This window comes from Physeter macrocephalus, chromosome 12 (assembly GCF_002837175.3).
Source record: "Physeter macrocephalus isolate SW-GA chromosome 12, ASM283717v5, whole genome shotgun sequence".
In the NCBI taxonomy this organism is placed as follows: domain Eukaryota; kingdom Metazoa; phylum Chordata; class Mammalia; order Artiodactyla; family Physeteridae; genus Physeter; species Physeter macrocephalus.
The window spans coordinates 56461718-56489065 of NC_041225.1; the positions used below are offsets into that span (position 1 = coordinate 56461718).

Here is a 27348-nt window from a genome sequence, read left to right on the forward strand (position 1 = left end):
GCTCTTAGGGGAAGATAGTTTAACATGGAAGAAAAACAGATACAGGACTGGAAATCGTGATGTGTGCTGTGAGAATAAATGGGGGAGAATCTTCTTTAGATACTAAGGAAGTTGGGGAGGGATTCCCTAATGATACAACTGTGATCTGATATTATGTGTAAAACATGTTTTTTGACCGAAATTTTGTACCTTTAAAGTACAAACACACAAAAATAAAAAACATTTTTATTTCCTAATTCTTAATAATCTGAAGCAAAAAACAAAGCATTGATTCCACTGTGACAACAACCAGAATCTATCATTTGAGTTAGTGGATTTTTTTTATGTTGTTGTTGTTTTGTTTTGTTTTAAATTTTTGGCCACGCCACATGGCATGTGGGATCTTAGTTCCCCGAGCAGGGATAGAACCCGCATCCCCTGCATTGGAAGCACAGAGTCTTAACCACTGGACCACCAGGGAAGTCCAATTGAGTTAGTATTAAGAGCAGACACAATACTAGGAGTTCAGCCATACACTGTTGAAATTAATCAACTTTCTAGCATTCTGACACTCGTTAAAAAAAAAAAAAAGCTGATGCCACTGTTTCCATTCAAGAAATAATACCAACTCATAATGAAGTACTAATATCATAATGTGCAATAAACTCATCTGCACCTGGCTCTCAACGTGTGAAAAATATTGCAGAAATGAAGAGTGAAAACTAATAACTTGCTGTTGTCAAATCTAAAACAAGTACATAAAAAGTAGATTTTACCACACAACTCCCCTCACTCTTCCACACACACTTTTAACTCATAATTGTTTTAACCAGGCCATAGTAAGTAGCTTTTTCCATTACTGATGATACTGGCTTTGGTTTACTTTGTCAATCATTACATACAGTCAACCATCAGGTTTTCACTAATTATATTGCACTAACTATTGAAAAACGAATAAGCAATAATTACCAAGAAAACTCTGAAAAAGATGAGCAAACAACTCTAATAGATATTAAAGCATATTTTTTAAAGCCTCAAGAGTTAAAACAGTGTAGAAGTGGCAAATGAATGGACAGACCAATGGGACAAAATAGAAAGTCCAGAAATAGACCAATATAGTTTTCAGAAACAGAGAAACAATCTGATAGAAAAATAGATAGATTACATTAAAAAAGAAATATACAAATAAGGTAACATAAACATGAAATCCTTAACCTAACTCATGAAAACAGAAATGAGACAGCATTTCTTATCAGAGGCAAAATCTGATCTAAGTCCAACCACTCTCTCACCAAGCTGTGGAGAATCAGGTCCTCCAAAGGTCTTCAGGCACTGCTGGTGTAAATGCAAAACGTACAACCCTTATATGAAGGGACTATAATAATACTTACCAAAATCACCAATACATTTACCCTTTCACCTAGCAAACACATTTCTAGGAATCTAAATAAGACACCTACACACATATGAAATAACACATGAACAAGGTTATTCACTACAAAATTGTAATAGCAAAAGATCGAACACATTCAAGGGCTCAGCAACAGAGAACTAGTTGAATAAACTACGGCATATACACAACTGAATACTATGCAGTCAAAAAAAAGTAAAAGGAAGATCTCATTGTATTAATATGGAGAAATGTCCAAGGTATAAAAATGAAAAACAAAACAACAAAGTGAAAAATAACAGTATGTTACCTTTTGAGTAAAAGGAGGAGGAAAACAAGAATATATATTTGAATTAGCTGTTTGCATAAAGGAAGTCGGAAAGAATAAATAGAAATTTGTAAAAATAGTTACATGTAATGGGCTAGGGAGAAGTGGTAGATAGGGATGGGTAGGAGCAAGACTTCTCAGGGTATATCTTTTTTTTTTTTTTTTTTAAAGAGAGGTTATTTTGGCCTCTGCTTTCACAGGCAGTACTACAGAGCTGGAATTTAATAACACTGCTTTGTTTTCATTATATTTTAGTCTTTTTAAAATATAAATTTATTTATTTATTTTTGGCTGCGTTGGGTCTTCATTACTGCGGGTGGGCTTTCTCTAGTGGCGGCGAGCGGGGGCTACTCTTCATTGCGGTGCGCGGGCTTCTCATTGCGGTGGTTTCTCTTTTTGCAGAGCACAGGCTCTAGGAGCGCAGGCTCAGTAGTTGCGGCGCACGGGCTTAGTTGCTCCTCAGCATGTGGGATCTTCCCGAACCAGGGTTCGAACCCGTGTCCCCTGATTTGGCAGGCGGATTCTTAACCACTGCGCCACCAGGGAAGCCCCTTTCCATTTTTTTTTTTTTTTTTTTTTTGTGGTATGCGGGCCTCCCTCTGCTGTGGCCTCTCCCGTCGCGGAGCACAGGCTCCGGACGCGCAGGCCCAGCGGCCACGGCCCACGGGCCCAGCCGCTCCGCGGCATGTGGGATCCTCCTAGACCAGGGCGCGAACCCGGTTCCCCTGCATCGGCAGGCGGACGCACAACCACTGAGCCACCAGGGAAGCCCCTCCCTATACATTTTTAAAAATAGCATTTTGATTTTGAACCCTGTAAATAAATATATTCCCTATTCAAAATATTACAAGTTAACAATTACATTTGAAATAAAGAGATAAAAAGAAACTGATGGCTTGGTTAATGTTTGGTCAAAAAAATTTATTGGACCATTGTGTAAGCCCTTCTTCTGAGTGATATTTAAAGGAATATCTAAAATGACAGCAATACTAATCACTGTGTGAAACATCAGCATCACAAACACGCTCACACTTGTCTGTATGCTCATAGCAAATTTCAAAGCAATCTATTAAATTCAGAGGACGTCTTGCACTTTGAAAATTCACGTTGCACTCTGTGGCCAAAAGCACACTGTTCGCCTGGTCAGAGACACAGTTGCTCTTTACATGTCAACAAGAAGTCAGCAGTAAGAGCAAACGCTTGGGACAGGCAGTAAATACTTGTGACAGTGTAGATCAAGGTTTCAATAACAGCCAGCTCAGTGCAGGTCAGGCTGGGATTATGCTAAAACTGGCAGGGTGGAGGCAGTAAACTGTAGCCTTCAATCCAGTGAAGGAATGAAAGCATGAGGAAAGGCCACTTCCAGTATCTGTCAGTCTCTTCTCCCAAAGAGAACAAAAAAGAAGATGGAAACCATCTTGCTTCCATCTTTGGGGTGGTTGGGAGTTTTGTTTAGGACCAGAAAGCGAGGAAAGAAAAGTCTACATTTAGCACTTCACTAGCATAAGTGAAAGTAGCTCATTTAAAAAGTATTTTAGGGACCAATTCGTGAAATGAAGGTAAAATGAAAGGACTATAGTCTAGTAAAGTCTGCCCCAGCTGCTTAGGATCAGGGTCAGATAAGCCTGGCAATGACTTCCAGAGAATCAGAATCTAAGTCACAGCCACATCACTTAGAGTAATCTGAGTACATACATAGAACTGTGCCAAAAATGTAAGGGCTCCTGTTACAGGCATACGTTTCAGTGTTTATTAGAAGAGACTGCTCTAAGTAGGATCTTTGTTCTTGTATCTAAGATCTAACTGGGTAAATAATACTTATATGGAGGAGGGTTTAATCTGATAAAAAAGGTATTTTATATTTCTGGGAACTTTTAAAGGCATGTTCACAAAAACAAAAACAAGCTGGTGAGTTTAGAAACAAGAACCCAATCCGGTGGCAACATAAGCAGACAATTTACCCAGACCCCTCTTCAAAGTTCAAGACCCATATAACCAACTAGACAATGCCACTTGTCCCCCATATACCTCAAATTCAACACCCACCCCCAATTTCTGCTGTTCCTCAGGTGTAATGATATTGTACAATACCATCCAAGACAGGATCCTATAACCCAACACCTTAACTCTTCTCTGACACTCTCCACCTCTCCACTCACAGGGTTATAAATGTCTGCTGAATCTTTCTGCTGCTCCATTTCCACTCCTAGTGCCCTGGGCTTCTGGCCACCATCATCTCTTCTCTGGAATACTGTGATTATCTCCAGTCTGGACTCTGTCTTGACTTTTACAATCTATGCATCTAGCAGGCCTTCACTTTTATCAGCATAAATTGCTCATAGTATTTCCTTATGAGTTTTAAAACATCTGCTAGATTGGTAGGTATGCCCTCTTTTTTTCCTTAATAATAATCAATCAGTAAATACTATGTATGCCTTCTCTTTCACTTCTTAGGTGATCTTGTCAGAAACTTGTCATTTTTACAGGTCTTTTCAAATATCCAGCTTTAGGTTTTACTGATCAGTTGTCCCTCTCTCTCTTTTTTTCTATTTAATTTCCGTCCCTCCTTTTTGTTTACATGTCTTCCAGTGTCTATGACTTTGCTCTTTTTCTAATTCCTGGGGTGAATGCTTATTTTTTTTGTTCTTTCTTGTTTTTTAATAAATAAATTAGCAACTGCAAATTATCTATCCTGCTTTATCTATCCATAGTTTTGACAATTTTTCACTGACAAGATTACTGTTAATTTTTATTCTAATTCTTCCTTTAACGAATGAGTAATGAAGTGGATTTTTAGCTTCCAAAAAGTATGGCACCTGGACAAGATAGAGTAGCCAGGACCAGTTTTACCCTTCCCTCTGAAAAAACTAAAAAAGTAACATCTTAAACAATGGTTTTTAGACAATGAACATCAAACAGTAAACTACAGTGTTTCCTGAAAATAGAAATCCAAAACCCTAGAGCTCTACAACTGTCCCAGCTTATAGCCTAGAGATAAATTTTCATGCCTCAGTGCAGGGAGGGGGGACTCTAGATGCAGTCTGATGGTCTCCCTGAGTTGAGGAGATGGACCTGGGAACATGGGAAAACCAAGGCAGCTAGAATTCATAGGACAAGTACCCGAGAGAGAACTGCACAGAGAGACCGCTTCAGAGATCTGTAGAGAGTCCATGTGCATCTTAAGTTTTCAGCTCAGTATTGATCCCCAGTGCATAAGGCCTAAAACAGAACCACCAGAAAGGAGGAAAAAGAACAACTCCCAAAGCTCATTAAGGGGCAGAATAGCTCATGTTCCCACTAGCAGAAAACCTCATAATTTAAGAGGCAGTGGTAAAAGTACTCAGAAAGATATTACTCCAGTATTGGGAAAAATTAGCCCTACGCTACAGGCTGCTCTGTTCCCACCTAACTCAGCTTGGAAACAAACCTCAAAAGGATCTTTTTCCAAAGTAACTTCACCACAACACACAACAAAGCTCAAGAACACTAATAAGAACACAAAAACATCTTACACGCTTGAGGCAAAATTCACAATGCCTAGAATCCAGTAAAAATTACTAAGCACATAAAGAAGTAGGAAAATACAGCTCGTAAAATGAGAAGGAAAATCGATAAAAAACAGAGTCAAGAAAATAAGATAATAAAGAATAATAAGATAATAAATAATAATTTATTAGGATAGTAAAGGACAAAAAGAAATAAAACAGTATAACTAAATTCCATATGTTAAAGAAAGCAAAGATTGAGCATTAACTACAAACATGGAATATGAAAAAGACACAAATCATGCTAAAAGATGAAAACTAACATAATTGAGGTAAAACATATACTGGCTAGAATAACAGCAGATTAGACACCATGGACAAAAAGATTAATGAACTCGAAAAAATAGCAAATATAAACTATGCAAAATGAAATACAGAGAGAAAAAAGACTGGAATAAAATGATCACAGTATCATTTAGCTGTGGGACAACTTCAAGCAGCCTAGGTCATCAGAAAAAAATTTTTAATAATGGTCAAATTTTCCCCAAATTTGATGAAAACTATAAATCCACAGATCCAAGAAACCTTAATTAACTCCCAGCACAAGAAACATGCAGAAAAACATTAAAGCACATCATAATCAAACTGAACTGAGATCAAAGGCACATAAAGAAACCTTCAGGAGTGAGGGAAGCCTTCTAAATTAGATTGTAGAGATAGCTGCACAACTGCATACAGTCCTGGGTAATTTTTATGGTTTGTAAGCTATACCTCAACAAAGCTGAAAAACGATTTCAAAAAATTCTTTGCAAGAAATCATAAGAGATATGCTTAATGACCTTGAGTTTGGCAAATATTTCTAAAATAAAATAAAAAGAGCATGATAAGAACCAAGAATGAATAAACAAACTGTCTTATTTTTTTTAATCTTATTTTTTCAAATTTATTTATTTAATTTATTTATTTTGGGCTGTGTTTGGGTCTTTGCTGCTGTGCATGGGCTTTCTCTAGTTGAGAGAGTGGGGGCTACTCTTCCCTGTGGTGCGTGGGCTTCTCATTGAGGTGGCTTCTCTTGTTGCAGAACACGGGCTCTAGGCGCACGGGCTTCAGTAGTTGTGGCGCATGGGCTCAGTAGTTGTGGCTCATGGGCTTAGTTGCTCCGCAGCATGTGGGATCTTCCCAGACCAGGGCTCGAACCCGTGTCCCCTGCATTGGCAGGCGGATTCTTAATCATTGTGACACCAGGGCAGCCCCAACAAATTGTCTTCTATCCCTACAGTGAAACAATACTCAGCAATAAAAAGGAATACTGACACACTCAACAACATGGATAAATGTCACAATAATTAAGGTAAGTAAAAGAAGCTGGACAAAATACTACATACTCTATGACTATGATTCCATGTATATAAAATTCTAGAAACTACAAACTAATCTAAACTGACAGCAGATCAGTGGTTGCCTGGGGACTAGTTAGGGGCAAGATAGGTGAGGGGCAAGAAAGATTATATGGAGGCACAAAGAAACTTTTGAGGATTATGTATATGTTTATTAAATATTTTGATTGCTGTGATGGCTTCATGGGTATATACATATGTCAAAACTTACCAAATCACACAACTTAAATATGTGCAGTTTACTGTATGTCAATTACACCTCCATAAAGCATTTTTTAAAAAGGAAAAAAAAAAAAACCCTTAAAGATTGTTTCCACACTGTAACTTTTCTTGGTATCCTTACACAGAATCTGTATTCATACCACACCACAGAACTTAAAATTTACTTCTAAAATAAAATCATACTGTTAGGCTTATTTGTATGTCTGTCTTCCGTGTTAAGGCTGTGAGCTCTTGGACTCTCTTAATTATATTTTTATACCCAGGACCTAGTAGGGTAGTGCTTATACATAATAAGTGCACAATACATGTACGATTAGTTGAATTTCTATTTAATTTTTAAAAACCAAATGTAGAATCTTGAGTAAACAGAACTGAAGATATGAAAATAGGTACTGGATGGGAATCTCAACAAAAATCTACTTGACGTTGTATTTGATGCTTCAGTATAAACAGCCAGTTTGTAAATTTCTCCAGAAAAAATTCAGTGTGCAGAGAGCAGAAATCAGAGGAAAAAGTAAAATATAGTAGACACTGAGATAAATTCAGAGTTAAAAACGAAGGAAGAGAGTAATTTAACACTGTGGGCAGAAAGAAACAATGTCATTATCCATATTCTACATGCAATCACTGATTATGTTAGAGTCTCTATAAATGCCTATTTACCTAGTACTATAATAAATGTAAAGACAGACCTCTAATTCACAGGCCCTAAGATAAGGACAGTGTGGTTTAGGGAAGAAATAGCTTTACGAGGGTCAATAATGCTTAAGCGGATAGTTTCTAAGTGCCAATTCCAACAATGCACTGAAAATAGCAGAAAGAGATTCCAACTGTTAAATGTACTTTGAAAAACTTCTCACCACAAAATGCTGTTTATGTCCAACATTCGCCCTTTTTTTCCTGATTACATCAAGAGAAATAACTTTGGTTGATCTCTTTTTGGTTTCTATTACATCTAGGTCTGGGTGGGAGGACAGTAATTTAGAATATTGGAGGAGGGGCTGCTGACCTGTCTTAACAAGAAGGCTGATTTGCAGTTCGGGACATCCACTGCTTTAAGGTAACAGAAGCAGAAGAACCCTCGCTGGATTGGCAGGACACACCACAAATAGCTGGAATCAAGAATTCTGAGTGCCCTCTATTCATGCAACAACCTGCACACATTTTAATAACAGAATTTCACAGTTCTAGAAAATTCAGAGTAATATAATCATAAAGTGGTATTATTAAGAAAAAACTTAGAAGTGTTTGTAAAACTTCGTATCTATATAAATTTTGATTCTATCCCCACACATTGTAATAACAAACTCTACTGAAAACCATTATAGCCATTTAATTGTCACAGCCAAAAATCTTATTATTTGATTTTGGAACAAACACACAATGAGTGAAGAACACCAGAATTTGTCTTCAAGAGGTAAACGTTAACTTCATTACTTAATAATGAAAATAATATTTAAAGGATTATTTTTTAAGACTTTGGGTAAATATCATAAACTAGTACTTTTAATAATATAAACTATAATAACATTTTTCTAACTTTTGAAACTCTTTCTAGCTTCTCAAAAATGAAACTTTCTTATTCTAGCAATTAAACCAAAGTGTATGGAATAGCCATTTGAAATCTATAAAAGGCTATATGAAATAATGACATTAAAGATATATATATATATATATATATATATATATATATATATATATATACACACCATATATGACACTGATGTTCTGGCAGTGCTTTTCTATATTATTTTTTCATTCAAATGAAATATGACCACACCATATCATTCACATAGGCATTTACCTTTTAGAAATAATAAAAGGTGTTTAAAAGAACAGCAGATTTTTATGTCATTATACCGTTTTACTTAAAGTTATACAAAAATGGACAGAAGCCAACATTCTCTTAAATATAAAACAGTAACTAAACAGTAATTTTTTAAAAATTTATTTATTTTATTTATGTATTTTTGGCTGCGTTGTATCTTCGTTGCTGTGCGCAGGCTTTCTCTAGTTGCGGCGAGCAGGGGCTACTCTTTGTTGTGGTGCGCGGGCTTCTCATTGCGGTGGCTTCTCTTATTGCAGAGCACGGGCTCTAGGCACACAGGCTTCAGTAGCTGTAGCACAGGGACTCAGTAGCTGTGGCTCACGGGCCCTAGAGAGCAGGCTCAGTAGTTGTGGCGCACGAGCTAAGTTGCTCCGCAGCACACGGGATCTTCCCGGACCAGAGGTCCAACCCGTGTCCCCTGCATTGGCAGGAAGATTCTTAACCACTGCACCACCAGGGAAGCCCCTAAACAGTAATTTTTTAAAGCAAGATATACTCCATATAATTTTATGCCTTAAATTGAGAGGGATTTCCTAAGAGGACTGGGAAATAAATGGACATCTACATCTGAGAAGAAAATCTTCTTGACCTCTATTTTTAGCAAAGGCTGTTATTTGAGATCCAACTTGAAAGCACAGTACAGAGAGACAGTAAGTGTGACTCCCTTACTTCTGGTATAAATGCAGGTGTTTTGCTTACATTTTTTCCTTCTTAAATTATACTGTAAATTTGTGATGCATATTCCAGATTGAGTGCACCAATTCATATTCCCTCTCTAACCAGTGTCTCCATTTCACTACATGAGAACAAGTAGAGTAGTGTATGATTTCAGTGTCTGGTTCAGTTACTAAATATTTATTGGGAGCCAAATACATGCCAGGTATGGTGCTAGGTGTATGGTGCTAGGTGTTGGGACACAAAGCTACTGTTAGCATATGCTTAGTGTCTTTGTTAAATGGTAAAATATAATGTTAAAATTCTGGAAGTCCATTCCCCTGATGACCATGTGAGATTGGTGAAAAAGTGGATGGAACCAGTGAATTTTTATCTGTCAAGGGCTCATCATTCACTTTGTTCTAGGTATGTCAGGTATCTCTGTTCTACATATGGGCACAGAAGTCTTCTTGAGTTGAAAAAACAAATCTAAGGGAAAGAACAACTGGGACTACTAGCACTGAAAAAATCTGGAGGTCTGCAGATAGGGAGACATAACACCTCCAGATTCCAACGATATTGGTTACCATATTCACGTGGTGGCTAAAGAAGGAGGTTTAAATGCTTGACAACAATGAATGCCTTAAGGCACTTCATTTTAATTTTCCTGGCCTTATAATTTTATATAGGAAGGAACTGAGAGAGGGTAAAGCAGGCCTACAGAAGTAGGCTAGCCCTGCATTTCCCAGTGTGTTCTGTGGAATTGGGATATTATAGTCATTAAGTAAAAAAAATTAAGAAATTAATGTGTTTACATTTAGGATCAATTAATTTAGGAAAATAATTGATCAAAGTTTAAAAGTACATCTATCATAGGACTTTTCAGAGTCTTTAACACGCCAATATATAATGTGAATCTCCATGTGGAGGAAGGGAATAGCAGAGTTTCCCAAATTCATTTGATCACAGAATCTTTAATCCTTTAATTCAGGATCACTTTAAGAATCTAATGTTCCAGAAAAGAAATTTGGGAAAACTACACTAATGTACCAAATGAGGTAAGAATCATGTTAGAGGAGAACATACTTCCAGAGGCAAAGTCACCTGATGGCCAGAAGGTCAGGGACTTGGAAAAAAGATGACAAAATAGCTCTAGAGGAGGCGAAATGCCCGCAATTCCTAGCTGCAGTCACTGCCATCTCCCCACAGCGATACACTGAACAGGTAACTGTAGCAATTAATGTCTTCCTCTGAGCTTCTACTGTTCCTGGGACTACACTAGAAGTTGGAGATATAACAATGAAGAGGACAGAGAAGGTCCCTGATCCCACAAAGCTTACATTCCAGTTGTGGCAAATAAACAAACAAGCAAAAAAAATCAGACTGATTAGTCCTACGTAGGAGGAAAAGCAAACAAACAAAACCTGGATGATGTGACAGAGAGAGTTATGACTGAGACAGGCTGATACTAAAATAAAAACAGGGGCTTCCCTGGTGGCGCAGTGGTTGAGAGTCCGCCTGCCGATGCAGGAGACACGGGTTCGTGCCCCGGTCCGGGAAGATCCCACATGCCACAGAGCGGCTAGGCCCGTGAGCCATGGCTGCTGAGCCTGCGCATCCGGAGCCTGTACTCCGCAACGGGAGAGGCCACAACAGTGAGAGGCCCGCGTACCGCCAAACAAACAAACAAACAAACAAAAAAACACCAAAAAAACCCCTGGAAATACTAAGAAGGGCTTTGCTAAACAGACCCATGAATACAGGCTCAAATTTACATATTAAGTAATAGGAATTAATACTAAGATTTAAATGCTTTATTTAAACCTCACAATAACCTTTTGAGGTAAGTACTATTTCGTCTAACAAATGAAACCAGGTATAGCGAAGATAAATTAAGTGTCCAAGGTCACAAAGCTAAAAAACTAGCAGAGCTTAAAATCAAATCCAACTCACCAGTTCAAGAGGCTAACTTCCTAACTATGTGGCCATCTAACCAAGCAGTATCTACTTATCTGATACTAAACTGCTATTTCAACAGTTTTTAAGATTTCTTGGGAGTTCCCTGGTGGCCTAGTGGTTAGGATTCAGTGCAGTCACTGCCATGGCCCAGGTTCGATCCCCGGTCAGGGAACTTGAGATCCCGCAAGTGGTGCCGCGCGGCTAAAGATTCCTGCATCTTCTCATTGTCTATCACACGTAACTAACTCCTGTCTACCTCCCTGAATTTACCAGTAGGGAGACCCAACAAAGGATTATATGGTTTTTTTCTTAGCAAAAGGAGAAGCTGTATCCCGATGTTCAGTTTTACCCAGGATATAAAGGAATTCATCAAAGAGCACACAGTGGCAGTGAAAGAGCCAAGCTAACGTCCTCGGACCAGAAGATAATGAATGACAGGAATGACCAAGTTCCAACACACACTAAAGAGGACTTAGCAAGAGATGAGAAGACAATAGCCCTGAGTAGTTAAGTAACTGAACCACAATCATTTATCTAAGTATTGCGGGAGCTAGGAGCGGAACCAAAGTTCTCTTCAATGTCTCTCCACCATTATCCTCACACCTGGAGGATGGGGCCCAGATCAGAGCAGAGATCTGAAAACGCCAGAGCAGCCTGGAGGATGCACTGGGGATAGTCAGCGGTCAGATACTGGTATTGGTGATAAAAACAAGCACAACCACAAAATACACGAAACCAAAGACTAACAGCCAAAAGTGGGTCATAGCCATTAACTACAAAGACTGAGATTAACCGTGAGAATCCATTTGCTGCACATGGAACAGCAAACATGGTAGATGTGCAGGTGTCAGGAACAGGGACTAAACAGAAGAGAACACAATCATAAAAATTCATAAGAAAGGCAAGACCAGGTAGAGGCAGGCACACTGTGCCACCAGACAAAGGAATCTGCTAGCAACTGTCTTTCCCAGAGCTACCTGGAGAGTTCTTGGATTAAGATGTCCAGGCTGCACCACATACATGCTCACTAAGAAGTTCCTGGGAAAGCCCAGCTTTGGATCACTTTGCCACTCATGGGGGCTTTAATCTCCTGCTTCTTACAGAGCACGTACAAGACTCTGATATATTCCCAAAGCACATCATTCCTTTCCCCCTCATATCAGTTTCTGCATCTTTAAATTAACAGCACACACAGTTATTCACACTTTCCCATTATACTTTCCCAAGGTGACCCCAAAAGAAGAGCAGCTCGAGGAGTATCTGCAAGCCGAACAACGTGACTATCGTGGTCAGCATTAAAGCTTTCTGTCACAGTTAAATATGATTTTGTTCCTTTCTGTCTTGATACATTTACAACAAGCAATGTGTTGCTAATCTTTATAGAAACAGACAAGTCTGGAAACCAGAAACATACCCCCCAACCTCTGCATCAGAAGCCAAAAACAAGAAGGAAAGAGAGGCACCAATCTTCTCTAAACATTAGTGGTGCCCAGATGCAGAAAAGAAAAAGAGAAAGAGAAAAAGAAAAAGAAATAGAAATAGAAAATCCTGCTCTTAACATTAATATCTTACTGTCAAATCCCAGTGTATGAGAATTTTAGAATTTTACATTAAAATCTTCTATTAAATAGTTTGTACATATCATTCTGGGGGAAATGAGAAGCAAGCAGTAACTCAAAATCACTACTTACAATAATATTAGGCAAACTTTTCAGAAGAATACGTTTTCTTAAGAAAATCTGTCAGTAATGTTTTGGAGAAATTACCCCCACGCCCCACCTTCACTGCCACCTGCTTGCAGATCTCTACTTCCTACCCTGCCTACTGTGCCTCAATTCTTTTAAGAGTATGTACCAATCTAATATTTTGAATGTTGTATGAAAACCAAATAGCGTATAAATGGTAATTCATTACATAAATGGTAATTCATTTATTTGAAATGAAACCACCAAATTCACAGAGATTCCTAACTAATGTCACCAACAATTTTGGGAAGAACTATGAAGTTCAAGAGTCTATAAGCGGGGCTTCCCTGGTGGCGCAGTGGTTGCGCGTCCGCCTGCCGATGCAGGGGAACCGGGTTCGCGCCCCGGTCTGGGAGGATCCCGCATGCCGCGGAGCGGCTGGGCCCGTGAGCCATGGCCGCTGGGCCTGCGCGTCCGGAGCCTGTGCTCCGCAAAGGGAGAGGCCACAACAGAGGGAGGCCCGCATACCACAAAAAAAAAAAAAAAAAAAAAAAAAAGAGTCTATAAGCAATTCTACGAGCCAGGGGCAATGGCCCACAACTTGGCTGTGGTTCACAATCAGGTTCTCTTTTCTGTGAAATGACAGCTGGTACTTGTAAAGTCCAAACTCCTTCTAGGAAGTAAGGTGCTTTTTGAAAAGATACGGTTCTCAAACAGTTCCAAATGTATGGTCATCATTTTAAAAGCATGTTGCCCACCTGAACAAGCATCAGAATTAATGATTAAAGTTTCCTTCAGATTTGCTATGCTAACTGATCTGACTCTTCTTAAGCAACAGGAGAAATTTAACATGTTCCACACTACAGAAATGGGAATTTTCAGATCGCTTCCCTTTGCATCTACTGGTAGACAAGTAATAAACAGAATCTAGCTTCAGCTTAATTATGACTTAGCTGAAACACGTTTACAGGGTTGAATGCCCTTTAAAACTGAGTGGGAGAAAAGGAGACAGCCAGTAAAGAAAGGAAAATGGAATTATGATGAAAACAAGGCAATTATGTACATTATTTCAAAGAGGACTAAACAAACTAAGCCACATTCTGATAGTTTCTAATGGCTTTTAATGTCTCTCCAATCCTTAAAAGTTAAAAAAGTTAGGCAATAATAGTCACCTTTGGTATGCCTTAACAGTACTTAATGTAAAAACAGAATTATGAATTATATAAAATACATAAATATGGAAGAATAAATTTATCTCTATCTTGTCTCCGATTTTAAAATTCAAATTTAAGTCAGATCGTTGTACAACTCACTGAATTGTACACTTTAAAGGGGTGAGTTGTATGGTATGTGAATTTAATCTCAATAAAGCCGTTAAAAAAATTTAAGTTAAAAGCTGGGGTTGGGAGAAGGGGGCAAGGGGGGTGGACGGCAGTGTCTGAAAATAAAGCTCCAGAATAACTAAGCTTTTCTATATAAGCTGACCAATGAAACCAAAAGCTAAACAGGCTCTGGTGAAATAGAACAGATTTGATGCTTCTGTTCTTTTAATAAAGAAATCCCTTCAATTGATTGGGTTCTTGACTTGACCAGTGGCCAGCTAAACACCTTTGCTAACTGCAGTTCTGACCCACTCCTTTCCCCTCTGTGCAAGGGACAAATCTGAAGAGGGTGAGAACCACAAGCTTCTACTAGAAGGAAAAAATAATACTCTGGCAACAATGGTGGAAGGTTTGGGGTGGAGAAGGGGGAGCTGTCCATGTTTCACGCCAGAACATTTCCAAAGCGTAAACTACTTTCCTCAGAAACTCAATCTCAACTAACCAGAAGATAACAAACCTTCTCCTTTAGTAAATATACAGTCCCACTGCATGGTTGCCTTTTTAAGAAAATGTACTCTCTTCTAACCACTGTCCCCTCTCATGTCCAGTGAGATACTCTGGGGTTTTTCTGATATCACTGAACCACTTCCAATCCTCCTTCCTTGGCAAAAAAAATATTATTTTTTAAAAAGTAGAAACCAACACAATGGATGTACAGCTCTGTGTTTCCACACACCTAATCTCGGCAGTGTAGCTGAGTGCATGGACTCCACAGGCGGGTGGACTGTGCGTTCAACTGCTGCTCTGCCACTTACCAGCTGGGAACTCGAGGGCAAATCACCAAAACTCTCTGTGTCCCTCTACTCTCATCTGTAAAATAGGGATAATTAAAGATCCCACATCACAGTATGGATTAAGATTAAAACTGGTTATTATAGTTTTGTAAAAGCTCATAGAAAAATGCTTAGCATATGATATATAATAATTGTTATTTCAAAGAGTAAATGAGCAAATTAAAGTATGAGAACAGTTTGGTTTGAAAACTTGTAAAACAGAGTTGTGACAATTCCTCAAAAGCTGTATAGGTATACTAAAATTGAACAAAAACATAAATGGATGGTAGATGGTGGGAGCCAGGTTTCTTACTATTAGAGAAGAAGGCTACAGATAGCATTGGGGAAGGCTAGAATGAACCATGTGGGACTGGATTAGATTCAAAGACATCAGTATAAATTCAACTTTAGCTTAAAATGGATACAGTTATATAAATACAGAAAAAACTATAGACATGTACGTATACACGAACCAGTAATACATATACTTATATACAACATATGTTATAAATATATATTATATAATACATATTTTATATATTAACTATACATTATATATAAATATATATATTTCCTAGATCCATCTACTGAGAGGTCCTAGAAGAAATGACACACCAGTAAGAACAAGCACACCCAGAGCCCAAATCTTGGTTTCTTACACTACTCTCCAATGAAAGGAACCTGGGCTCCTTGGAGAAATGGCTGATCATAAGGCTGGGGCAGGGAATATACATGATGAGCCTGAGATATCTTATACTGCCAGAGAGTAAGGAAGTGTTCAAAACAAAATGATGGGGACATATCAAAGGGATATAGGAGATAATGTGAAAGAGCTCTCAATGGCCAAGCTGGAACAATTTGAGCAATCTGAGTATTGGATTATAACCTAGGATATAAAATAAATATTGATAAATCCATACTGATATAAAATAACTGAGGGGCAAAGATACAAATCTCCATACAGAAAAGCTCCAAGTAATTTATGTAGCTACTCCCTTTCTCAAAAAGATGAAGCTTAACTCGACACCCACTAAGTGTGGGGCTGTGTTTAGAGATTTGCTTTCAGACAGCACAACATGGAAAGGTGGGAAAAAGTTATTTTATAGTGGAGAAACCTAGAAAACATCACCATGGCCAGGTGATCAAGGTTAACATCACCAGGGATAAGTCAAATTAATAGCGTGGATACTTCATCCTCCCCAAAATTCACACCCCAGTCTAACCATGAGAAAAACATTAGACAAACTTAAATGGAGAAACACACTACAGAATACCTGATCAGCACTGCTCAAAACTGTTAAGGTCATCACAAACAAAGTCTGTGAAACATGATGAGAAAATCTAACGTGCTATTCTGAATGGGATCCTGGCACAGAGAAGAGAAGTTAGGGAAAAAACAGTGAAATCCAAATAAAAGCTGGTGTTCAGTTAATAGTGACATACCAAAGTCGGTTCCTTAGTTGTGACAAACGTATCATGGTCACGTGAGATGTTAACAAAAGGGGAGACTGGGTGAGGAGATTACAGAAACTCTCTACTATTTTTGTGACTTTTTATAAATCTAAAAATATTCTAAAATAAGTTTTTTTAATCTCAATTATCAAAGAATTAAAAAATAAACTAAATTTTTAAAATGGTATGAGTTTAAAAAGGTGAGTTTAAACCTTGGCCAGATAAACAAAAAGGTATTTGTCTCCTAAAACAGCTGACCATATCAGGTAAATGAATAATTTCTGCAAACAATGTTGCTAGAAAACCCAGATCCCTTTACTGCCGTTATAAAGTTGGTTTCCAGACTTTTCTAAAACCCACCAAAATAAGTTAAATTATACTTTTATAGTACTTTGTCTGAAATCTTATAAAACAGATTTAAATTTCACATCTTTTATATGATCACTTATTACAAAACAATATAAGTTATGTTATAGAAATGTTCTTTAAATTTTAATTCAAATACTATATTATAATGTGATAGAAGCAGCTAAGAAATCTCAACACAAACAATACAAACCTTTTGTAAAAATAGCAACTCTGCCCAGTAATTAACAGTAACCTTCAATTTTGGTTTTTAATAGAAAAAAGTTTGTCGAGCCTCATGTAACCACAGCTTACAGAAGAAAAAAGTCTACATTCCAAATCAAAACATCTTATACGATTAGCAGACTCCAGTAGTGTTAGCGAATGAACATCACAGCACTAACTAGAAACATGGGACCCCAAAGAAAAATGTCAGCATAATGATTATGAAATAGAAATGACAGTGACTGACTGACCTATCACTGTTCAAACTGAATGACATACAAAAAGTAAACATAACTGTGTGTGTGGCCTGTTTCTGCAAAAAGCTTTATAGTCTCTACTCAACCCTCTTTAAAGGTTTGGGGTTTGAGTTTTCATTAAAGGGAGAAAGGGTGAAGGAGCAGGGGGTGGGAACAGATGCGGCAAGAAGCAGAGAAGGGAAAGATGAGCAAGTTTTAATAATGACCATGTCCATCTGGGTTTCCGATCACTTGGTACCTTCAATGTTCTCTTCTTTCCATCAACTCTGTCACCTCCTAAGGATGACATGGAGGGAGAGAAGTGTGACTCTTCCTGTGTAGGGACAGTGGGAGATCATAAGTCACCAATTCATGAGGCACTGAAAGGAATACAGGAACCCAAAAAAGGATTTTAAGGAGGCACAGGTGTTGAAAGAAAACTCTGATAACAACAATGGTGGGTAATCTCTTACTATCTCTCCATTATTCTTAACTGTTTCAACTAGAACATATTCAGTAACTTGTAATACCAAACCTTTTCCTAAAGACCATAACTTTCACATACATGTGTACTTACAGCATAGGTCTTTCATGGCATATTTCATTCACTCACTCAAATATGACACCTCAAAAGAAAGATTGAAACCATGAATCTTGAATTCTTTGAATCCCTTAGACATTAAAGGTGAGGAGGAAGTCAGATGAGAGCTCTTCTTCATTTGAAAACTCCAGGCAAAAGATGTCCCTTCTCTTGGCTCCCATCACTGAAGGATTCTTGTTCTCATGGGCACTCTTTCCTTCTTTACCATATGTCCCCACTGGTTCCTTCAAATCTGCTAGTCTACCACTGCAGGGGGTGGGGTTAGGGATGGGGATGGGGAGGGTAATGGGACAACACCTTTCTACTTAAATATATTCTCTCAATCGATCTGTCCAAAATCTAACTACTCAAGCTTCCCATCTCTCCAGGCCACCTATGCCCAAAACTTCCCCTGTCATTAATCTAATTCACACCATTACCATTCACCCTTGGATTTTTTAGGCATTGTTTACACAGGGGCATGCCTAGTACATAGTAAGTACTCCATAAACACTATTTGCTATTATTATAATTATTGTTGTTATTAATATTCAATATTCTCCATTATTCTCCAATACAAATCATTTGATGCAGTCTGACCTGTTTCCTGCATGATCCCTTCTTACTTATTCCTCCACCTAGCAGGTCTTCATTTTCCAATATTCACCTCAACTACAATGTCGCTGCACTTCACCAATTTAAATCTAAATCACATTTTAAAGCCCAGCTTTCATTCTGTTTCTTCTAAAAAGCCTTTTCTATTTGGCCATGGACTGCAATCATTTTCTGATCTTCTAAACGTCTATCAAGAATCACATAACTCAATACATAATCAAAGAATGCTCCAAGTTAATGCTGTAATTAAATTACTTAGTACTATGCCCATACCTAGTCTGCCACCTCCTTGAGAAGAGGGCTCACATCATCTGCATCAGCCATGGTACAGAGCTCAGCAGAGATGATCGATAAGTACTCCTGGGGAACACACTAAGAGAAGGATATAAATGATATGGTCCTAGGAGGAAGTAACAGGATCAACCCCCTCAACAAGAGACTACAGAAGATGTCACTACCTCCTCTTACCTTTTGAATCACTTGTACACAGGATACTTTGCCAACCATTCCAACCACTCCAGAAAACAACTCTACAGACAGCAAGTATGCCCTCCTAACTAGACTCAATGGACTCCCAGTCCTTACTTCCCTTAGTTCTATGCTGTATCTGACTCCAAATTACCACTCTTTAATAATCTCAAACTACTCTTGTTTGAACACAGACAGTTCCAGGGGAAAGACCATGTAAAGACACCAGGAGAAGACAGCCATTTATGAGAAAAGGAGGAAGACCTCAGAAGAAACTAACCCTGCTGAGACCTTGATCTCAGACTTCTAGCCTCCAGAACTAGGAACTACGAGAAAATAAGTTTCTGTTGTTTAAGCCATCCAGTCTGTGATACTCTGTATTGCCAGCCCAGCAAACTAACACAAGAACCCAGAAATAGACCCATACAAATACAGTCAAGTGATCTTTGACAAAGGAACAATGGCAATTAGATGGAAAAGGGATGACCTTTTCAACAAATGGTACTGGAACACCTGGATATCCACATGCAAAAAAAAAAAAAAAATCTAGACACAGATCTTAACACCTCTCACAAAAATCAACTCAAATAGATCATAGATCTAAATGTCAAACGCAAAACTAAAAAAGTTCTAGAAGAGAATACCTAGGTGACCTTGGTTTGGGTTTGGCAATGGGTTTTTAGATAACACCAAAGGCACAATCAAAGAAGGAAAAAATCAATAAGCTGGACTTCACTAAATTAAAAACTTCCGCTCTGCTAAAGACACTGTTAAGAGAATGAAAGGACAAGCCACAGATGGGAGAAAATAACTGTAAAACATGTATCTGATACAGGACTTGTATCTAAAATATACAAATAACCCTTAAAACTCAACTATAAGAAGACAAGCAATCCAATTTTAAAAAGGACAAAAGATATGAACAGACAACTCACCAAATGAGATAAACAGATGACAAATAAGCACATGGAAAGATGATCAACGTCACTAGGGAAGAACTGCAAATTAAACAAGATAATCACTACACACCTATTAAAAATAGCCAAAATCCAAAAGACAGACAACACCAAATGCTGGCAAGGCTGTGGAGCAACAGGAACAGGATTCACTGCTGGTGGGAATGCAAAACAGTACAGCCACTCTGGAAGAAAGTTTGGCAGTTTTTTACAAAGCTAAACATAGTCTCACCACACAATCCAGCAACTGCGCTCCTTGGTATTTACCCAAGAGTTGAAAAGTTATGTCCACACAAAAACCTCTGTACAAAGATGCTTAAAGCAGGGAGGAAAGAACAAAGTCCCTTAAAGAATTCAAAACCAAGAGCCTGCTACTCATTTGGGTCTGGGGTTCAAATCTGCATTACCCATGAGGTGTGGGAAATTCCAAACTGAGCACTTAACGTAAAGATTAATCCCAGACCAATGAGACTCATGAGGCTCCTGACAGGAGTGAAAGCAAAACTGTTTTGGAAGGACACTCCCATAATTTAAGCCACAAAAGATTCTTAGAGAAATTTCAGATGCATTCAAAATTAAAATAAAAATCCACAAGTGAGAGTCAGCAAACACAACAAACCAACACACAGAAAGATTAACATCCCCCCCAATTTGAAAAGACAGAATCGTAATTTGAAAGAGAATGTTAATAAGTATGTTAAAATAATCAAAGTTATAAAAAAGGGTCAAAACTCTAAAAACAAGAAACTATGCAAAAAGAAATACAGACTTGAAAAAGAAATATAATTTCTCGAAATATAATTATTAAAATTTAAAAAGCAACTGAATCTGCTATGGACTGAACTGTGTCCCCCCCCCCCTCCCCAATTCATGTGTTGAAACCCTAATCCCAAGGTGATGGTGTTTGGAGACAGGGCCTTGGGGAGATAATTAGGTTTAGATGAGGTCATGAGGGTAGGGACCCTCATATGGCATTAGTGCCCTAAAAGAAGAGACACAAGAGAGCTTCATTCCCTCTCTGCCATGTGAGCACACAGTAAGAAAGCAGATGAGGGCCATCTACAAACCAGGAAGAGAGCCCTCATCAGAAACGAATCATGTTGGCACACCTTGATCCTAGACTTCTAGTCTCCAGAACTGTGAGAAAGTAAATTTCTGTTGTTTAAGCCACCCAGTCTATAGAATTTTGTTTTGGCAGCCTGAGCTAAGATAGAATCCAGCTAACTAAAGCTTAAATAGTTTGACCATCAAAACAAGTGACAGTGATTAATCGGAACCCAATGAATAAAATAAGAATCCGTAAGTCCAAAAACAAATAAATCAAGAAGTAAAAGCGGACTTCCCTGGTGGCACAGTGGTTGAGAGTCCGCCTGCCGATGCAGAGGACACGGGTTTGTGCCCCAGTCCGGGAGGATCCCACATGCCATGGAGCAGCTAGGCCTGTGAGCCATGGCCGCTGAGCCTGCGCTCCGCAACAGGAGAGGCCACAACAGTGAGAGGCCCGCGTACAGCAAAAGAAAAAAAAAAAAAAGAAGTAAAACCTCTTCATCACAACAGAATGCCAACCAATAAACATAGAAGAAATTAATGGAGTTAGAAAACCACTATTTTGCAACCATCATAGTTAATAATTTAAGTAAGACTCATAAATGGATGCTAAAACTAATGGGTGTAAGCTAGGTGAGGAAGGAGATATTATATAGTCTCAGAGTATCTCCCCACAAATTACTGATTATAATAATTACAAAAGGAAAAAAACAGCAACTTTATAGTGAAGAAATTTGGCAGATCCAAGTTAACCAAGTGATCTAAACTGACATTAATAATGGGACAAATCAACATCATGTGCCTCCTGATATGATTCACTGAGTACACATCATCACTTACATACTTTTCTGCCCAAAATGTGTCACCTGAATTTAACGAAAAGGAAACACCAGACACTCTGAAAATGAAGGACATTCTACAAAATAAATGATATATATTCTTCAGAAATATCAGTGTCTAGAAAGACAAAGAAAGAGTAAAAAACTATTCTAGATGAAAAGAGATTGAAAACTAAAAGCAATCTATGATCCTGGATAGTTTCTGAACTAGGAGGAAAAAATGCTCTTATGGACATTATTAAGACCTTTGATAGAAATCTGAAAAAGGTCTATAGATCAGGTAATATTATTATATTAATATTAAAAGTCTCTGACTTTGATAACTGTACTGTGGTTTTATTTAAGTGAAAATATTTATTTTGAGAAATATACATTGAGTTGTGTATGGGTAAAGGAGCATTATGTCTGTAATTTACTCTCAAATGGTTCAGAGAAAAACAATATGTGTGTGTATATATATATATATATATATATATGGGGGGAGAGAAGAAAAAAATGATAAAGCAAATGTGTTAACCACTGGTGAATTTGGAAAAGGGTATATAAGAGTTCTTTATATTATTCTTCTATTTTTCCTGTGAGTTCAAATTATTTTTTTTAAAGCAACAGATATTTTGAATAGCAGATGAGACATAGATACAATTGAAGATACTGAAGATATGAACCATAATACAAGACAGAATACAGAGCTGAAAAAATCATGACATTATGAGACATGAAGAAATAGAAGGAAAAGTATAAAATAGGAGTTCTAAAGAAAGAACAACAGAGGGATAGGAAAGAAATAATAGTCAAAGACACACCAGCTTAGAATTTTCCAGGACTGATGAAACAAGTTACTCTTTAAAGAAAAACAACAAATATTTTTATTTACATCCATATCTAGAAACATCAATGTAAAACTGAAGGACACCAGAGTCAAAGAAAAAAAATCTTAAAAGACAATTAGAAAGGAAACACTGATTAGCTAGCTACAAGGAACAATTAAATTGACAACAGACTTCTTAGCATCAACAACAGAATATCTTCAAAGTTCTGAGAGAAAATAACTGTCAACTTAGTTACACTACACTAAATTATGATTTAAAGGTTAAGACAAAAGAGACATTTTTGAAAAAAAGAGACTGAGTTTACCTTTACACAGTTAAAAGGAGGGAGGGAGGGAGGAAGAACCCTACCAAATAATGCCCACCAGGAAGAAGAAAACTGAAGCCAGAATGTCAGAGCAAGATGCCAAGAAACAATGGTGAGCAAAGAAATTGAAAACACATATGGGTGACCGTAAAACAGCACTGTATGTATAAAACAATGATAATAAACACTCATCTGGGAGACAAGAAAGCAATATAGAACCAAAATAACAGACAACAACACAAAACAGGAAGGTGGTAATTGAACTGAATCATTCCCAAGTCCATGTACTGACCAGAAAGGGAACAGAGAGAGATGTATTCGTTTATTATGCATATTGAAATTTGACACCAAAAGTATAAAAATAAAATGTATAACTTTTAACCCAACAGAGGGGAAAGGCGGGAAATAAAACTTACTGATACCATCCAAATAGTGACACAAGAAGATCAGAAAGACGAGTGGCCCTAATGAATTTGGAAAACATTACACTGTAAATCAAATGAGTTGCACATTCTCCAAGCATCTGTTTGTCTCTATCTTGGATATTTGAAACATTATCTATCACACCTCAAAAATGTGGACCCTTGCTTTAGTCAGAATGTCTAGTATCTCTTTGCCCACTTCTGTCCCACAGCTGTATTTTTATCCATATCTACTCTTTTGGAATGGCTTCCCTCACAAATGAAAGGTTCTCTATAAATGAAATGTTCTCTACAAATGAAAACTCAATTATTTCTTTGATTCCCAGATCAGAGTCACTCTTCCAGAAAACCTTTATCAAATTAACACCAACTCACCTTTCCCTTAAATTGAATTTCTGTAGTATTTAAAACATGTGATTGCTCTTTTAATTGTTAAAATACTGCCTTATAAATGTTCTTTAGATGTTCCATTTAGGCATATTTTGTTTCCTCAAATCAGATCATAAGCTCCTCAAAATCAGAACGAAATTCTTTAGGATCTCCTAAACAATCAAGCACAACGTTGTTTATTTTTCACTTAAGGACGAAGAAAACTTTAAGTTATTTTCCTTTAATAAGCACAAAAAATATTAATTTTGCAAAATATGCACCAATAAACAGATACATCTCATACATAAAACCAAATCAGGTTCTAAGGACTTTGTTTTAATCTTTAGATAACATAGTTGAAGTGGACAGCTTTTTAAATAGTCATTTCCCCTGTTTTCATTTTGCCAACTTTAAAAAGAGTCCATATGCTCAGGGCTAAAAATGTTCAAGGTTAAATCAAAGGAAGTCAGACACCACTAGTACAGTGAAGATTTTAATAAAAACTGAAAATGTACCTCACATTACAATTACTGTACCATTTTGAAGAAGTATTACATAATAGTTATCTTTTACCACAATATTAGTAGAAAAGGCGAAGGATGAAATTTATAAATTAAAAAGAATAAAAGGCAAAACATTAATAAGTTAAAGGAGAGCTAAATAAATGGAGAGAGATACTGTATTCACAGATCAAAGGACTCAATACTGTTAAGATCTCAATTTTCCACAAATTGAGCTACAGATCCCACATAATCCCAATAAAATCCCAGTAGGTTATATACATGATAAAATGTCACAAAATTATGCACGTAGGCATGAAAAAAATGAGTGCATGCAAAAAGTGATGAAATCTGACTAAGGTCTAGTTAACTACATTGTGTCAATCAATCTCCTGGTTTTTTTTTTTTTTTTTTTTTTTTTTTTTTCCGGTATGCGGGCCTCTCACTGCCGTGGCCTCTCCCGTTGCGGAGCACAGGCTCCGGACGCACAGGTCCAGCGGCCATGGCCCACGGGCCCAGCCGCTCCGCGGCACGTGGGATCCTCCCGGACCAGGGCACGAACCCGTGTCCCCCGCATCGGCAGGCGGACTCTCAACCACTGCGCCACCAGGGAAGCCCCCAATCTCCTGGTTTTGATAATGCACTCTAGTTAGGCAAAAATATCACCACTGGGGGAAGCTGGGTGTTGGGTCCATGTGACCTCTTTGTACTTTTTTTGCAACTTCCTATGAGTTTTTAATTACTTTAAAATAAAAAGTAAAATCTTGGAAGGCTTTTTCATGTAACTGAAATGCTGATTCTAAAATGTGTATGGTAAAAATAAAGGACCTAGAATAGATAAAACAATTTTGAAAAAGCAGAATAACGTTGTAGGACCCTACCTGATTTCAAGGCTTTCTTTCTATGAAGCTACAGTAAGCAAGACTGAGGTATTCTTGAAAATACAGCCAAACAGCTCAACAGGACAAGAGAGAGTGCAATATACCTACACATGCACTGTCAACTGATTTTTGTCAAAGATGCCAAGGTAATCCATTTGTGGTTCATTTATATCACGTTCTAGAAGAGCTTTTATACTGATAATAATCAGAACAGTAATTGTAATGGCTGGGGGGAAGAGGGTGGACAGCATGACTGGGAAGGGATATAAAACAACTTTCTGAGGTTAAGGAAATGTTCTACCTTAATAAAGGCATGGGTTGCACAGCTGTATATATGTCAAACTGAAAGATTTAAGATCTGTGCATTCACTCTAAGTAAGCCATAATTTAATTTTTAAAATATGCAACAACATACAAGTTTTCTAAAATATCTGTCTACAAAGAAACATCAAAATACTAAGAGTATCCACCTCTTGGGAGTAAGATTACGCATCATTTTAATTGTTTTCTTATAGTTTTCTTATTGTATATTTTTTCTTTTAAAAATGTACATGTTATAAACAGAATACAAAACACTTTTCAAATTTATGCCAGAATAAAAATAGCTAGCTCATATTTTATTGTTCCGTTCACTAATCCCCTATACCAATCACCCTCCCAATCTGTAGCATTTTTCTTCAATAGGAGGACATGTTTTGCACGTCCTCCTGGTAATCCCTCAGTAAGAGCTGGGAGAAAGGTTTTGGCTCTTATCAGCCTCTATTAGTCCTACAGACACTGTTAAAGAATTGTTATTCTCCATAGAAAAATGAAGGGAAGTAATTGTGACTACTGTTTCTTCAGAGTAACCACAGTAAGAAAATAATGAAAAAAAAAAACAAAACCCTCACAGATACCTGTTTTCTAACAGAAAATCTGAACTCCATCAGAGCTCCCCCTTCTCAACTTTCCTGTCTTTGTAACTGATGCCATTCTCCCACTATCAATTGATTTAAACAAGTATTTATAAAGCACCAACTACATGCTCATCAGGCTTAAAATTGTTACGTCCTCTCTGAATCGTCTCTCTCCATCCCTGTATTTCTCCACAAAACCCTGTCGAATTTCTCTCCAAGATGCTTCTCACCTATCTGTTCTTCCTTTCTGTTCTTCACTACTGTTTGCCTTGTTTGATCCATCACCACTTACCTTAGCCTTAGCTTACTCCACATAATCTTCTAGCACAGTTCTGTGGAGGTCCCTGGGATTCCTTTCTGAGGGTCTGAAAAGTCAAAACTATTTTCATAATAATACTGAAATGTTATTGGCCCCCTTTCACTGTGTTGACGTTTGTACTAATAATACAAAAGCAATGGTGGTTAAAACTGCTGGTGCCTTAGCACAAGTCAAGGCAGCAGACCCACAACGTACAGCAGTCAAGTGTATTTTTCACTGCCATGCACTCGCTGGGAAAAAAAAAAAAAGCCAGTTTCACTTAAGAATGCCCTTATTGAAGCATAAACATTATTAATTTTATTAAATCTTGACCCTTAAATACTTATCATTTTAATATTCTATTTGATGAAATGCATAAACACTTCTGCATGCCAAGTACACTGGTTTATCTCAAAGAAAAGCACCGGTGATTGAGTTGCAAACCGAACAAGCCACTTTTTCCACAGAACACTGTTTTTACTTGAGAGAACAGCTGACAAACCATGATTATTCATATTTAGGTATCTGACATTTTCTTGAAAATAAACTAAATGAGCCTGTCAGTTCAATGAAAAACAACAGTATTTGCTGCATGTGATGCATTTAGCACTTTCAAAGAGAAATTTGTATCTTGGAAAACTTGTATCTACCGTCAATACTTTAAGACTTTTCTGAGGAGATGAGTGATGATTTATGATATTGTGTAATGAAACATGGCAACGCTGGGAAGATCTGGATAACATCATGAATCCATATTTTCCAAATGACCAATGCATGATGTTAAAAAAATCATACATTGGTAAAAATGATCCATTTTAAGTTAGAGACCAATAATAAGTGTTTTACCATAATGGTAGGTCTTGGATTCTACAGTGCAACTAACTTTTTTTTTTTAAACATTTTTATTGGAGTATAATTGCTTTACAATGGTGTGTTATTTTCTGCTTTATAACAAAGTGAATCAGTTATACATATACATATGTTCCCATATCTCTTCCCTCTT

The 27348-nt window shown here is 37.5% G+C and overlaps 1 protein-coding gene across 7 annotated transcripts in view; it reads right to left on the reverse strand.

Moving 5' to 3' along the window:
• MAP4K3 (mitogen-activated protein kinase kinase kinase kinase 3) overlaps positions 1-27348 on the reverse strand; it is a 209215-nt gene that overhangs the window by 165522 nt on the left and 16345 nt on the right. Inside the window, exons 1-2 of one of the 7 annotated variants that reach the window (XM_028496769.2) lie at positions 17568-17891; positions 14986-15119 (exon numbers count right to left, since the gene is read on the reverse strand). The exons of 5 other annotated variants lie outside the window; for them this stretch is intronic. The gene's annotated coding sequence lies outside the window, so the exon portion shown is untranslated. Of the gene's footprint in view, positions 1-14985; positions 15120-17567; positions 17892-27348 lie in introns of those variants that run through there. One more of the 7 variants, XM_028496768.2, reaches the window with a different exon arrangement.